This window comes from Ascaphus truei, chromosome 7 (genome assembly GCF_040206685.1).
Source record: "Ascaphus truei isolate aAscTru1 chromosome 7, aAscTru1.hap1, whole genome shotgun sequence".
Classification (NCBI taxonomy): domain Eukaryota; kingdom Metazoa; phylum Chordata; class Amphibia; order Anura; family Ascaphidae; genus Ascaphus; species Ascaphus truei.
The window spans coordinates 15,625,474-15,642,366 of record NC_134489.1 but is presented as its reverse complement, the minus strand read 5'-3'; the positions used below and the strand labels follow the sequence as shown (position 1 = coordinate 15,642,366).

At 46.7% G+C, this 16,893-nt stretch overlaps 1 long non-coding RNA gene across 1 annotated transcript in view; it reads right to left on the bottom strand.

Moving 5' to 3' along the window:
* The window catches only part of LOC142498739 (uncharacterized), a 65,498-nt gene extending 48,908 nt beyond the window's left edge, over positions 1-16,590 (bottom strand). The window contains exons 1-2 of the long non-coding RNA XR_012802541.1: positions 16,486-16,590; positions 9,740-9,937 (exon numbers count right to left, since the gene is read on the bottom strand). This is a non-coding gene — a long non-coding RNA (uncharacterized LOC142498739). The remainder of the gene's footprint in view (positions 1-9,739; positions 9,938-16,485) is intronic.
* Positions 16,591-16,893: the final 303 nt, after the last annotated feature.

Below are 16,893 nucleotides of genomic sequence, written 5' to 3'. Positions count from 1 at the left end.
CCTCATAATTAAATCAGGGGCGACGACCAGTCTACCAGATGAAGTATCTGGTAGGATCTTCATTGTTTGTAGGTGTAGATATAACACTTACAAACCACTCCAGTTTGATGCTTCTCCGCCCTCAGGTAAACAGTTAGAGTGGCAGAGTCTTTTGATCAGTACTTGGTTCCTAGACTTTGGGTCGCCCCCCTGACCATTTGCATTCCTTTGTGTGAAGGAATCTACAAGGGTTTTTAATCCCCGCCTTGGAAAACAATATTAAAGTTAAAACACAGACATATTAAAATATCCGGTTCCGTTAGGTCCAGCGGGTCCAAACGTTCCAGATCTTAATGCCGCAACTGGGACATCATATGATCCGAGTTTCAGCCTGCTGCAGCCTTCAGAACCGGAGATACAGAAATACCACTAAAACCGTTTCATACTTTAACACAAAATTCTCCGCTGTAAAATAAATCACAGTTTTTCACTATACAACTATTAACCCTTGCCCTCCCGGATGGATCCCGGTGTGTGTGGTGCAGACACTGACATTATAATGAAACATGGGAACAGGGGAACATACATTTTCCTGACATGATAAGGTGTAAGCCACATTCCTGGACCGCAGTCCAGTTAACCCCTTGCTTCCCTGGTGAGTTCAGGGGGTGGCCATATGGGGTGCAACCCCTTTAACACCGGGCCAACCCCCCTCTCCCTCTACACTTCACCTTCATAATGGGTGACCTGTGGCCCACTGGCCCTAACGGGGAGTGGGGCACTGCTGGCATACTTAACAAACTCAGTCTCAGAGGGATAGTCCTGATGTGAAAGTCCATCAGCATTGCTGTTTTCACGACCATTTTTGTACTGAATAGTAAACTCAAAATCTTGCAAGGCCAAGCTCCACCTTAGCAACTTGGCATTCTCCCCTGATGCCCTCTGCAGCCAACTCAGGGGATTGTGGTCTGTGAGGACCGTGAAAGCCCTTCCATACACAAAGGGCTGGAGTTTTTTGAGTGCCCACACAATGGCCAAGCACTCTTTCTCAATGGTGGCATAGGCCACTTCTCTGGGGAGTAGTTTTCGGCTGAGGTACACCACAGGGTGTTCTCTGCCGTCGTCCCCCACTTGGCTCAACACAGCCCCAATGCCATAGTCCGAGGCATCAGTCTGTATAAGGAAATGTTTGGTATAGTCCGGGGCAGCCAGTATGGGGGCCCCAGCAAGTGCAGTTTTGAGTCCCTGGAAAGCAGTTCCACAGGCAGGAGTCTAGGTGATAAGAATAGGCAGTTGCTTCTTAGTCAAATCAGTCAGGGGTTTGACCACGGCGCTGTACTGTGGGACAAACTTCCTATAGCACCCTGCGGTGCCAAAAAGACCATGACCTGTTTCTTGGTTTTTGGAACAGGCCACTGAACTATGGCTTCTACCTTGGCTGGCTCTTGTTTGATGTGCCCTCCACCCACCCTGTGCCCAAAGTACAGGACCTCTGCCATCCCTACCATACACTTAGTGGGTTTCAAGGTAAGCCCAGCCTCCCTGATCCTATCCAGCACCGCAGCTACATGTCCTAAGTGGGAGTCCCAGGAATTACTGAAGATAGCGATGTCATCTAAGTAAGCCCTGGCATAGCTCTGCATCCCTTCCAGTAACCTATTGACCAGGTGTTGGAAGGTAGCCGGGGCATTCTTCATCCCAAATGGCATCACCAAAAACTCATAGAGGCCACTTGGAGTGATGAATGTTGACTTCTCACTAGCCTCCAGGGTCAGGGGGATTTGCCAATAGCCTTTGCTCAAATCCATAGTGGTCAGATACTTTGCCCCCGCGAGTTAATTCAGTAACTCATCCATGCGGGGCATGGGGTAGGCATCTGACACGTCCCAGCGTTGAGCAAGCGGTAGTCCACACAAAACCGGGTGGTCTTGTCCTTCTTAGGGACTAGAACTACCGGGCTTGGCCAAGGACTCTGGGATGGAGTAATTACCCCTAGGGTCAGCATCTCCTCTATCTCCCTTTCCATACTGGTCTTGACCTCTGCTGACACTCTATAAGCATGTATTATGCAGTGGCTGCAGATCCCCTGTGTGCACTGGGTGTTTTGTGAGATGTGTGGTCCCTGGCATGTCAGTGAAGAGGGCCCTAAACTTAGCTAGCATGTCCCTGGCTTCAACCTGCTGCCTAGCACTCAACTGTGCCCCTATCTTTACCTGCTCCGCAGTGTTTCCCTGCCTAGCCTCCCCTAGGAGATCAGGCAGAGCATTGCTCGCTGGATCCTCCAGCAGTGGGCTACAAATGGCCATTACTGCTCCCATACTCGGTGCTCTGTATTCTTTCAGCATATTGACGTGATATGTCTTATGCCTCTCAGGCTCTACCTGTACAACATAGTTGTACTCATTCAATTTTCGGATAACCGGGTACGGTCCCGACCAGGCAGCCATCAACTTGTTCTCCCGAGTGGGTTTGAGAACAAGCACCTGCTGTCCTGGGATGAATTCCCTGCTACGGGCATTCCGGTCATACCATTGCGTTTGCTTGGTCTGAGCGGCCCTGAGGTGGTCCTGGGCCACCCCCATGAGCATCTCTAACTGGTCTCGGAGATCTACTTCATACTGGATCACTGAAGCATCAGTAGCAGTAGCCTCCCCTTCCCATCCCTCACAGAATAGGTCCAGAGGGCCACGTACCCTGCAGCCATATAGTAGCTCGATGGGGGAGAAGCATGTAGATTCCTGCGGTACCTCTCAGTAGGCAAATAGCAAGTGCTGTAAATGAATCTCCCAGTCTTTCCCCTCCACCTCTATAAAGGTCCGAAGCCTCTGCTTCAGGGTACCGTTAAACCTCTCACATAATCCGTTTGTCTGGGGATGGTAAGGGGTAGTGCGCTGGTGCTGTACACCGCAGGCATCCCAGAGACAATGTAACAGTTCACTCATGAACTGCGACCCCTGATCGGTTAGCATCTCACTAGGGAAACCTACCCTAGCAAAAATGTTCAGCAAAGCTGCTGCCACTGTCTTGGCATCTATGGTGCCAAGCGCTACCGCCTCAGGGTACCGGGTGGCAAAATACACCACCGTGAGGATGTAGCGCTTCCCTGACCTGCTAGGAATCATAAGGGGTCCTACAAGATCCTTCGCTACTTTCTGGAAGGGTTCCCCTATTATCGGTAGGGGTTTCAAGGGTGCCTTCACACAGTCGCCCGCCTTACCCACTCGCTGGCAGGCATCACAAGAGCGGCAGAAATTGCCCACATCTCAAGATGCCCCTGGCCAGTAGTAACGATGTAATAACCGGGCTCATGTTCTGTTGACCCCCTGATGTCCCGCTAACGGAATAGAGTGAACTACCCGTAACAGTTGCTGTCGGTACCCCTGGGGCACTACTAGCTGTCGCTTACTGGTCAATCCCTCCTCTATCCCTGGGTACCCATCTTCTCTATACAGGAGTCCCTTATACCATAGGCAGTGCTCAGTGCCTTCCCCTGCCTGAGATTCGGACGCCCGAAGTCTCACGTTGGCCAGGGTAGGGTCTGTCTTCACTGCCTCCCTAAACTGGGCTCCTAATTCTGGCCACCCCCCAGTCATGTCATTGTCCAGAGAATGGGGAAGAGTGAGGGGGAACAGTAAGTCAGTCTGTGGTTGCAACTGATCCTGGCTTACCTCCCCGGGCTCCTCTGCGCCCTCCACTAACGTTGGTCCCAAAGGCTGGGGTACTGGCGCCGCCGCCGTTGCCGCTGTCTGGCTCCAGGTAACCGCCGCCACTGCAGCAGGTTTGGGCACTCGGTCGTAGGTGCAGGACATCGGACCCAGATCGTTGCCAAGAATAACTTCAGCATCCAAACCGGGTAAAACCCCCACCTCCCGCACACCGTGACCCTCCCCCCAATTCTAGAAAGATTCTGGCCACTTGCAGGAAACGTGGCTCCCTGTCGGCCACAGTGATCTGTATCCCAGGGCCTGGGAGTAATTCCTCTTGCTGGACCATATCAGGTCGGACCAGGGTCACTGCAGCTCCTGAATCCATCAAGCCAACTGCTTGCCGGTCACTGACTGTGACCGGGGTGAGATGTCTGCTCAGGCCATCCGTCTGCTGCAGGTCCGCACTGAGATGTCCTCCGCTCCTGGCTGTAGGCACCGATGAAACCGGGACAGGTGTGGCATGGGACATCTCGCTGGGAGTTGGTTCCATGACCGGTCCGGAGTCTGTGGTGGAAGCCACCCACACGCGGGCTACCGGCTTCGCAGCTAGGGTGCGTTGCCCTTGATGGGGTCTGCCAGAACGCAGGGGTTCCGGGCAATCTGGTCTGATTTTACCAGGGTGGTTGCAGTTGTAGCACCGGCGCTCGTGCCGGAGCTCCCCCGCCTTTGGTGGACTGATGCCCGCAGGCGGCATCTGAGTCCATTGGGGGGTATTGGCAGACTTTTTGGCCGGTGCTGCCGCCACCGCCGCCTTGGCTACTGCTTTGGCGCGCATCAGGGCTCGGCTAGCCACATAGTCGTCTGCAAGCCTCGCCACCTCCTGGTAAGTCTTGGGCTTCTTGTCGTACACCCAAGCCCTCACCGCCGGCGGGAACTGCTGCATGAGCTGCTCCTGAAAGATGAGGTCCAGCAGGCGTTGGTAAGTCTGTGCCTCATAGCCCTCCACCCAGCGTATCCCGTACAAAGCCATGCAGGTCACGTAGGTAACATAGAACTCCAGGGGCTGCCTCTCTTCCTGCCGGAATTTATCCCGGTAGACTTCAGGGGTAAAATCGTACTGAAACAGTAACATTTCTTTCAGGTGGTCATAGTTATCAGCATACTCATCTGGAAGCGCCATCATTGTCTGCTTAGCCACGCCGGACAGTAAGGGGTCCAAACGTGCAACCTGATGCTGGGGAAGCACTTTGTACCGCCGACACTGATTCTTTAGAAAGTTCTTATAAAGTTCTAAAGTTCATTAGAAAACTGTCGATCTGATCAGTACTTTCCAAGAACTTGGTGAGACTATGCTGATCCAGTTTGAGTTCATCTTTGTTGGGTTGGACAGGGGGGCAATAAGCGGGTCTGTGATAAACTGCAGCCACTGCTCCGGTGTCCCTCTGTCACCCCACGCAGTAATCAGTGCCAACATTTCAGGGGTGAACGGACTGGTAGCCGCAGCAACCAGTACCCCTCCTATTGCACTGCTCCAGGGAGGTGCACTCGTTCCTCCCCGAGATTCCACCGCCCTGGCACTGGGTTCCTTCCCTGATCTCCGGGTGGCTGTATAAGGGCAAGCTGAGCCGCATCCTGAGGCTCTGCAAGCCGGGCTTCATAGTCACCGATTGCGTCAACCATGTCTGCGACCTCCTGGTTCTTATAGGGCAGTCCATATTCACGGCACTTGTCCTTTAGCTGAGCTTGGGTCCTCATGTCGGATGAGTCTTCAGCCTCGCTCATGGTTCACGGTCGCAGCAGTGAGGTGGTGTTACAACTTGTGTTAACTGTTGCACTACTGTGTGTTCAATATCTTTAGTCCCAGGAACTCGCAATTCCCTTTGAGTTCCCACTATATTACAGGGTCCCCCAGTACACTGTAATACAGGTTCAGTTCAATCCCGCTGCTGCTACCAGTTAATTATATGCTTGTCACGGTAACTTATGACAAGATATAACAAACACCAAATATCTGGGTTGAACTGAACGAGGCTTAGATATAATAAAATATATTTATTCCTTAAAAAGGTGACCACAGCAATATAGTACAATTAACAGGCAAGAAGGTAACACTTACTTAGGGTTGGGGAATGGAGAAGTATCAGCTTGCAATTCTCCAGCAATCCGGTGACATTCAAGATGAAATCAGAAGAACAAGAACTGTAGGGTTGACACAGTTTATATACCTGCGTAACCCTATTCTTAACATTGAATACAGACTATTGGTGAACAATTAACTGTATCCAATCCCTAAGGTGGAAACACAGTTTAACCCATGCCCCCCAGCTAGTTAGCCCATGCGTACTGGGACTCTGAGGGTCTTTTTTCTGTTGCCCCATAGTTAAATCAGGGGCGATGACCAGTCTACCAGATGAAGTATCTGGCAGGATCTTAATTGTTTGTAGGTGTAGATATAACACTTACAAATCACTCCAGTTTGATGCTTCTCCGCCCTCAGGTAAACAGTTAGAGTGGCAGAGTCTTTTGATCAGTACTTGGTTCCTAGACTTTGGGTCACCCCCCTGACCATTTGCATTCCTTTGTGTGAATGAATCTGCGCGGATTTTTTAATCCCCGCCTTGGAAAACAATATTAAAGTTAAAACACAGACATATTAAAATATCCGGTTCCATTAGGTCCAGCGTGTCCAAACTTTTCAGATCTTAATGCCGGAACTGGGACATCATATGATCCAAGTGTCAGCCTGCTGCGACCTTCAGAACCGGAGATACACAAATACCACTTAAACCGTTTCATACTTTAACACAAAATCATCCGCTATAAAATAAATCACAGTTTGTCACTATACAACTATTAACCCTTGCCCTCCCAGATGGATCCCGGTGTGTGTGTGTGGTGCAGACACTGACATTATAATGAAACATGGGAACAGGGGAACATACATTTTCCTAACATGACATGGTGTAAGCCACATTCCTGGACCGCCGTCCAGTTAACCCCTTGCCTCCCTTGTGAGGTCAGGGGGTGGCCATATGGGGTGCAACCCCTTTAATACCGGGCCAACCCCCCTCTCCCAATACATTCAGCCAATCCACCTGGGTATTATGGATCTGTAACCAGGGAAGTCCGAGAATTACTCCTACGGAAGGTGTATGTATCACATTGAACTGAATCTTCTCCAGGTGATCACTTCCCGTCTTAAGGTGAAGAACCTCGGTCTCCAGTGAGATGAAAGCTGGTTGTAGTGGTCTACTATCAATGGCCTCAAGACCTATGGGGTTCTTCTTACGTCTGAAGGAAATATGGTGATGTTCCGCAAAACCTTGATCTATAAAATTGCCCCCAGAGCCTGAATCGAGGAAGGCAAGGGTAGAAACAAGAAACCAGTCCCCTGAAAGAGTAATGGAAAGGAGAATCCTAGGGGGTTATCAACAGAGATAGGGGAGAGAGAAACTGTTCCCAATGAGACTCCCCTGGTTCTCATCGGAACTTCGTGTTTCCCTACTTATTGGGACAAGAATAGGCAAGGTGTCCGGGATTTCCACAATAAAGACAAAGACCCGCATGTGACGGGGGAGGGGTACCAAGCGAGTAATAAATGGGTCACCCCATTAGACACCCCCGTCCACTGTCTGGGAAGTGAGGGGTTAACCCGAAATGTATTCATAATACATATGTTCCCCTGCTTCACAACCAAAAGGTATGTCCCTTGGTTATCCTATTCCCACATTTAGAGGAAATTAATGTATTTTTATTCCCTTGCCTCAGGGCAACCTGTGTTCTATGTGATAGAAATGTATATGGGTACAATTATTGGTGTTTGCACCTGGACAGTGTATGCATCAACCACATACACTGGGATCCAGTCGGGAGGGAAAGGGTTAATGTTAATTTTGTGTTTATAGCCCTGTGTTCATTTTCCCGCCTTTTCAGGCTCCATTTTGCAGCTTGTCCATAGGCCGCCATTGAAGCCCCATGCAAGTCAATGGGAATGTCAGTGGTTTGGACCCGATATCATAGAAGACCTGCAGGTGGCTCCTAAGAGGAGGAGCAGCGGTTCCCCATTGAAAGTGAATGGAGTATTGCATTTCAATGGGGATTACTGGAACCGACCTCCGGAGACGAGCTTGCTGCCTGCCAGACCGCAAAGCCGCAAGAGCGGAAACAATGTCTAAAAAGAGCTTTGATCAGGTCTCGGTCAAGTTCACATCCAATTGGCGTGGGAATTTTTGTTCTAGGGCACCCAGAAATAAAATTTGTTTTGCCCCTGACCCCTAGGAACCCCCTCACTCGACCCCAACCGGGTCCGACAGTTAATGGCTGCGAGAAAGGGTTGCGCTGGCCACGAGGGTCGCACCATTGTCCGCAATGGCAGAGAAAGCTGCGTGGCTTTCAAACACTAAGTGGAAAACAGGGTAAAGTGTAAACCCATAACTCTGTGGGTTCTGTGGGGATTTGGCCAGGATGTATTCACTGCTCCGGCATGACTGCATGGCAATTTCCAGCCCTCTCCCCTCAACCGAACGGAGTATGGTTAACTGTAAAAAAGTGTGTGTTTCCCATTGACTTCAATGGCAGCGCGGCCCTATTGATTCTAATGGAGGAAAGCCGCGTGGCTTTGAAACGGATAAATCCGAAAGTATGTAAAGTGAAAACCCATATCTCCGGTTCTGTGAGTACCAGACGGCTGGGATTTGGGTAGAATGTAGTCACTGCTCCGGCATGACTGCATGGCAATTTCCAGCCCTATCCGATCAACCAGACGGAGTACTGTCGCGGCCGAGTTTATTCTTACCTTTACCCGGTCTCGGCCGCGACAGATACCGGGCGCGCGAGGCACCCCACTCCCCTCTCCGGGTCCCCCGGAGCCCCCCACCACCATCCCCCACAATAGAGCAACCCAGGGCACGCGCGCCATGCGTGCACACTCCCAATAAAGCGTGACCGCGCATCGGTGATGCGCGGCACGCCGAGGGAAAAAAACGAAAAAGGGAAAAAGCCTACTAAGCCTACTAAGTATAAAGTGTGTCGCCACTGTATGTGTAACTGTGAAAAATTAGGTTTTCCCATTGACTTCAATAGCGGAGTTGCTCCATTAAAAGTCTATAGCGGCGGAGCCCATTGATTTCAATGGAAGAGTGAAATGCAGTGATTTATTTTAGCTTATAGCGGAGAATCCTGCATTAAAGTTAATAGGGGATTTTAATTTGGTTTTGGTATCTCCGGGTCTGGGGGTCGTGGAAGGCTGATATTTGGCCACTATGGCAAGGGTCCTCCGGCATGAGGACCTTGCAAATTTCAGCCCGCTCAAACCCACAGAACAGATTATTTTAATATATGTTTCATTTTAAAATGTTACTCTGCATCCCTGGTATTTCTAAGCCCGGGAAAGCTAGAGGCCCATATGGTATGTTAATGCTCAGGCGAAAAGTGGTCTACAATTACCCCCCTGATCAAAGGCTCCCCCACCCTGCTTGGGTATGCTAGGACAAAGAAGAGCAGGACATGGGTACTTGAGTAAAGTGTTGTGTTTCACACCTTGAGACAAAGGTTTTCCTGTAAAAGGCAGACTTGGAGGCACCTAGCCTTTTGGGAGGGGGCTAGGGAAATTAGCAGCTGATTAGAATAATGTCCACCCCTGTGGGCAGGTATTACCTTGCTTCTCACGTTAGGTGGCAAGGGGTAATTGGGTGGAAGTAATTGATAACCAATGCTTAGCACCCAATGTTAAGGGATAGGGCTGAAACCCCATATAAACGAGTGTAAGCCCTATGCCCAGTGTCTTCGTTGTGACTTCGTTTTGTATCCTGTATCGGGAATGAATTGCCAATCCAGATCATGATTGCTTCATTGCCCCAAACCCTGAGTAAGTGTTCATATTCTGTATGTTATTTGTGCAATCTTGTGTGTTCACCTTTTTCAAGGAATAAACTTAATTTATCATATCTAAGTCATGTTCAATTCAACCCAGAGATTTTGTGTATATTATAACCCTTCACAAGTTACCGTGACACAGCATTCTTACAATGTTGCTTCTCAGAATTAGAGAGACTAGTACCTCCCAGTTGCATAGGTTCAGAAGTGTCCATTGGTGGTAGTTCGGTTGTGCTCACCTGAACAGGGGAGATCCTAGATGTGAGGACCCAGTGATGCGCTCTTTCTGACCTCCTTTCCTGAAGACAGTGGTTCACTTGATGCAGATGGCAATAAACTTGATTCTCATAATATCCAAGCCAGAAAGCCATCCATTACAAATGAATGGTGTGGGAGAGGTGTAGATAAGAAGTTGAAATCCTTGAGCCCTGTGTGTGCTGGGGCGACGGGGAGAGTGCTGTATGATGGATTATCAGTTCAAAGAAATATTTTCAAAAGGTCATCATAATGTTTAATGCGCAGAAATGTGATACTGTAACATGCCTATGCGTTTCAACAGTGTTCAAATGAGACATACATGTATACGCCTTAAATAAAAACAGTATGAAAAGAAGAGCAAGCCTAGTAAAAGATTTGATCAATATATAATACATATAGAAATGTGATAATGTTCTTTTCGGAAGAAGACGCGACGTTATATTTTTGTAATACTGTACTTCTTTTCCCTAAGGAGCCTCATACAGTACTACTACTGTATACAGTATGAACTCAGAACGTTAATTAATCTCTGCTTCAAATATAAATCTTCAAATTTACAGAACAATTACTGCGCGCGCATACAGTGATTTGCAGAAATGTACAGCAGGTTGAATTGCTATTAGACTTTTAAGACAACAGCTCGCGATCGCCCACCTGAGTTTCTAGACGGTATTGCAGTATTGCAGACAACGCTAAAAAAGCAAGCGCTAAAATAACGAAAACCGCTCGGAAAAATAAGAAAACAGAGAGTGTCTTGCCGCGGTTATCAGAGCGGCGCGGCTTCGGCTGATTTAGACTAAAGGCTGTCGCAGCTGTACAGTAGTGATTGAATCTCAGAATACCCAAAATTGTTATGCGAGCCCATGTCGAGAAAGGAAAAAAAAGTTGTTGTTTTTTCAGACTTGAAATTCAAAGTGAATGAGAAGTCATACACGCATGCGCGTAAATGTGATAACACGCATATGCTTTTCAACAATGTTCCAATAAGACATACACGCATGCGCATAAAATAAAAACAGTAGGAAAAGAAGAGCAAGCCTAGCAAAAGTATTGATTAATAAAGAATACATATAGAAATGTGATGACACGCATACAGTATGCGTTTCAACAAGGTTCCAATCCGCATGAGCGGAAAAAATATTTTATATTCGGAAGAAGACGCAACGTTATATTTTTGTAATACTGTACTTCTTTTCCCTTTATTATCCTGTATACAGTACAGTATGCTCATATTTTTTATGTGTATGGCTAAGGAGCCTAAGACTACAGTACTGTATACAGTATGAACGCATAATGTTAATCTCTGCTTCAAATATAATTCTTCAAATTACAATTGCTATACACACACAGAGACTTGCAGGACTGTACGGCTGTACTGTGTAGGTTGAATTGCTATTAGACTTTTAAGACAACAGCTCGCAATCACCCACTTGAGTTTCTAGACAGTATTGCAGACAACGCTAAAATGCAATTTTCAGCGCCCGATAAATGGATTCTGCGCACAATAGAAACCCGATGGAAAAAAGAGTCAATTGCCTAACGGTTGGAAAACAGAGCGCGTAGGGCCGCGGCATTCAGAGCGGTTCGGCAAACGCCACTTTAGAATAAAAGCTGACGCAGCTGTAGGTCAGAACAACTGTTAACAAATTAAATATTCCTGCTACATGTAATGACCCTATAAGGGCTTTTTTTTTGCTTTATTGGACATTAGTTCCTCCTCTTGTCCCTTGTCTGGAGAGTTGCTTCTTTTCTGGCCCATTGGTGACATAAGTTTGACTCTCTCTCTCCTAAGATTATTTGGTCCCAGACTTGCCTCATTCTTGGACCATGTCTTTCTCTCCTTAAAAACAGACTTATGGCTCTTTTCTCTTGGTGATATTTGTAGGGCAGTGTATCTATTTGAAGTTTCTATTGTTCGTTTGCTTTAAGTCTCATCTTCATAATGATTCTATTGGGTCCTGTTAGGTGTTTATAAGATACTTTTCTACTGTGAACACGTGTGTATTTAGAGGGATGTTGTTTATCTTATTGTTCCATTTAACTGGAGCTATTCCTACTATTATGGAAGCTGTTTTTACTACAGTATATTCAAAACTCTTATTTTGTGGGAGAGGCTTCTCAATATCTATCTCAAATGGATCTGACCTATTTTTCTATGAAAACCTATTCTTGTTTCTATGTTTATTTTGATCATAATCCATTTTATCCCTCCGATATTTTTTCTGTTTCATATTTACAATTTCTTTCTTCGTTTTATCCAATCTATCTTATAGTTGTTTATTTAAATCTTTAATATCAGTATTTTGGCTATTCGCTAATTCATTATCTAGCAATTTCTCCTCCTTATATGATCATGTTTATGTGCAATCCAATCAGTTATTTCCTTTTTTCTGTCTCATATTGAATCTCATATCTGCTTTAATTATGTATTTGTCATACAAAATTGGCAATCTTTTTTCCAATCAATTTTTTATAGTGCATATGGATTTTACACATAGTACATATTATATATCATAACATTGTTATATATATATTCACAAACAATTTTTAGTGCATTTTTTTCTCTTAGAGTATATCACAATCTAATTTTGGTGCCTGAGGCACAGGGAGATTGAGTAATCTAATTTCCATTATCCCCCACATAGAATGTGAATAGCATGTGTGTCAATGTGTTGCAGGGCATTAAAGTCCGCAAAGGGATTATCCCAGGTTATCACTGACATGGGAATTTCCTGTCAGAATTATGTTTCGTAAAAAAAAAAGAACATAAACAAGAAAGTGCATGCTCTCTTTCTCTAGGGCACCAGTGTCTTCTCTCTGCTGTGCTCCGTTCTCCGGGACCCCACACATTTCTCTACACTTAAATTCAACCCCAATCACTTCTTGGACAGCAACGGATGCTTCAAGAAAAATGAGGCCTTTATGCCATTTTCAATGGGTATGATTAATCACTCCTATTACAATATGATAAACAGGGCCGCCAACAGGGGGAGAAAAAGGGTACTGGCATCCCGGGCCCCGTGGGTCAAGGGGGCCAGGCTGGCTCGGCCCCCTGCGTGACCGGGCGCCAGTTAATTAAATAAATTAAATTTAAAAAAAAAAGTTATAGAAAATGGCGGCGATTCCCTGCAGTCCCGGCGCGCATGCGCAGGGCAAGCAGGGCCTGCTCCCACCCCCCCGCTCCTGCGGCACGCTTTCCCCCCCCCTGCACTCCCAACGTGGGATGGAGAGGGAAGTACCAGCTCCTTCTGCGGCACGCTTCCCCCCACTTCCCCCCGCTGCCAGCTTCCCGCGTGACCCCCGAGCCCACCTCCCGCATGCCCCCCTAGAGCCCACTTCCCACGTGCCCCCCTAGGGCCCACCTCCCGCGCCCACTCCCGTCCCGGGCAGCTGCCGCGGATATATCGGGGGCAGGAGGGGGAAGCGTCCGGCGGCAAGCTGCACCCACCCGGTCAAGGTAAGTCACCCCACAGACTGTCACCATCACCCACTGTCACCCACCCAGTCACTGTCACCCACCCAGTCACTGTCTCCCACCCTGTCACTGTCTCCCACCCAGTCACTGTCTCCCACCCAGTCGCTGTCTCCCACCAAGTCACTGTCTCCCTCCCAGTCACTGTCTCCCTCCCAGTCACTGTCTCCCTCCCAGTCACTGTCTCCTACCCAGTCAGTGTCTCCCAGTCAGTGTCTCCCACCCAGTCACTGTCTCCCACCCAGTCACTGTCTCCCACCCAGTCACTGTCTCCCACCCAGTCAGTGTCTCCCAGTCACTGTCTCCCACCCAGTCACTGTCTCCCACCCAGTCACTGTCTCCCAGTCACTGACTCCCACCCAGTCACTGTCTCCCACCCACCCAGTAACTCTCTCCCACCCACCCAGTAACTCTCTCCCACCCACCCACCCACCCAGTAACTCTCTCCCACCCAGTCACTGTCTCCCACCCACCCAGTCACTGTCACCCAGTCACTCTCTCCCACCCAGTCACTGTCACCCACCCACCCAGTCATTGCCATTCACCAACCCACCCAGTCACTGTCTCCCAGTTACTGTCTCCCACCCACCCAGTCACTGTCACCCAGTCACTGTCTCCCACCCACCCACCGTCATTCACCCACCCACTCACCCATTTTCAATTCACCCAACTGTCATTCAACTGTCATTCACCCACCGACCCAACTGCTACTTATAACTTCTCTTAATGCTTCAATAGACAAAACGGCTCAGTGCTACATCCAATATGACAAATTATATAGTTACTGTAAACACTTATCTGTTTTTCTTTTCATAAATGAGTGTAATTTACTGATGCAGCGGCCGTTACTCAAACATATCACGCGTTGTATACCTCGGAATACCCACGTCATGGCGCGTCATTACCGTGTGTTGACTCGTGTTTTATCGAGTGCAGAAAATGGTATTTTAGTGTTCTGGTTTTTAAACACCTGCAAATTGACACAATACTGTACTGTACACATTACAATGCATTCATTTCTTCTACAGAAACGCGGAGAATTGCACCCAAAGCAATCGGGATCCATGAAATTCAAACAAAATCAACCGTGGGATTGGCTGCGTGGAGTACAGCAGCGCACACGAACACGGCTCTGTGATATGTGCGAATAACGGCCGCTGCATCTGTATTTCAATTCTTTGGCCATAGCATTTTAAGCTTTCAAACAACACCACAGTATCCAATCTTTACTGCACCCGCAAAAAGCTCTCATAACCTCTGTAATGGAGGGAGAACTGTCTTCACAGACTAGTCATTCCTCTTATTGCTCCATATAAAAACTCCCCATACTTTCTCTTATTGCCCCATAAATGTACTGATTATAACTTCTCCTATTGCTCCATATAACCGCCCCCTATAACTCCATCTATTGCCCCATATTACCAACCCCTATAACACCCCATATTGATCCATCAAATTGCTGCCTGTGGTCAATATTCACTAAAGGTACTACACTTTAGCACGCCCTAAATCCTATTGAAATAATTGGAAGTTGACATTCTAAAGCTTAGAACGTTTTAGTAAATACTGTATGTGCCTTTAACTTCTGCTATTGCTCCAGATACTGTAGCTATACTATAGTTTATATCAGTCACTCCCACCACCCATCTACAGCACTTACTCCCTCACCTGCTGTCTCTGTAAGTTTCCCATGAAACCTCTTAGATTGTAAGCTCTTCGGGGCAGGGATTTCCTTTCCTATAGTCTGATTTTTGCTGCGCTTATTGTATAATTATAATTCCCTGTACTGTATTCTTTGTGAAGCGCTGAGTACACTTTTGGCGCTATATAAATAAAGACATACAATACAATACCCATAGGGCAGTAGCAGAGGGGATTTTCTCACATCACTATGAACTGTAGCTGAATAGAATCACAAGCATTATCAGCATGGAACTTACACTCACGTGAACCTGTCCAGGTCAGAAAAATACATTGTAGGGACAAGTGAGTGACTCAGCAGTCCTGTTAGTTAAATAACGTGGGTGAGGAGTTTGAAGCTTCAGTTAATCATTGAACCAAGTGAGCTAAAGATAGTGACATCTAGAATTTTTACTACCTTTATCTAATCTAGATTGATTTATATTTCAATACAACTGATTAGGAGTCCATGCAAGGTAGGCACTGATAAACTGACAGGGAGCTTTAAATTCCATTAAAAAATGGAGCTTGTGGAGGGGTGGAGAAATATATGCCGAATAATATAATATAGAAAGGACAAGAACCCACTGAAAGCACTCAATATCCCCTAAATGTGTAGTGATAAATATATTAAAAATAATCTTTAATGCTTTGCTGATTAAAATAATGGGTGTTAAAATACATCAATTGACACACACATATATATAAACCCTACTGATGAGTATATAGGATACTCCAGGTTGGTAAAGTTAGGGAGACGTATGAGGTTAATTAGATCAAAACGTTCCCAGGGATCTGATATGCAGTATTCCCTTAGGGTGGTAATTAGGTATACACTGGTGTAGGGGGAAAGCTAACTGATAGCCTGTCCTGATTGTCAGACAGGTATAAAGGTAATAACGTGAGAATGTAATTTTACTCACAATGGTGGTATGCAGATAAATGAATCAGCGCAGTATATCTGGTATATCCTCACTATGCGTGGTGTAATGGGTCCTTAATCACCTGACAACAGCTAAATTGCTCCAAAAGTACAAGAGCTAGCTGAAATACATAGAGTGAAATTACAGCGGTGTATAGATTCCTATCGACAGTGTGGTTGTCTGTATGCCTGTGCGCATATTTATGAATGCGCTTCCACTGTCTTAGAATACTATTACCACCGAGACCTCTGTATAGTGTGGTTCACCTATCTTTTTAGTCAAAGATAGGTGCAAGGTGAGTGTATGATGAGGTTTGCAAAGTGAATATTCTGCCAATATGCAGAGATATATACACAGAGTACTACTGGCTGACTGAACAGTTAGATGATTAGCCCAATGATGGCTTGGTCACTCCCATGAACTGCATAGAATACTCACATTAATTACCTAGATTGAAGCTGTAAACTCCATACATACAGAGAGCTCCTGTCACTAATTGACATCTGCACTGGAGCTAATCTACTCCTAGGAACGGTGCGGCTGTTGGTATGCCTATGCACATATTCATGAATGTGCTACCACCGTTAGGAGTCTATGATTGCTGATGTCACAGTGATACAATATAAAAAAAATCAGATAGCTCCCCCCTTACCAGTACTTCCCGAGTCACCACTTAGACTCCTGCCCACTTAGAAGGGAACAGCACGCGAGCCGTCTGGCAGCTGTATACTGTGATACTTGAGATGCTGCCACGTGAATGCTGACGGCACCCGTCACGTGCACGCGCCGTCAGCAGTTTACAGCTTCAATCTAGGTAATTAATGTAGCATGCAGAATATAATACCACGATAAGAGATATAATAACATGCAGAGTGATATAACAGAATGACATGCAGAATAATATAATAACATAGAGAGCAGTGTAATAACACACAGTTATTTAATGTGTTGCAGAGTAAAGCATTGCTGGTAATTCTGATAGCAAAAGAGTGAACAAAACAAAATTCACACTGACAATTTTCTGTACCTGTGTTATGTTTACTGTATGTAATGACCTGAT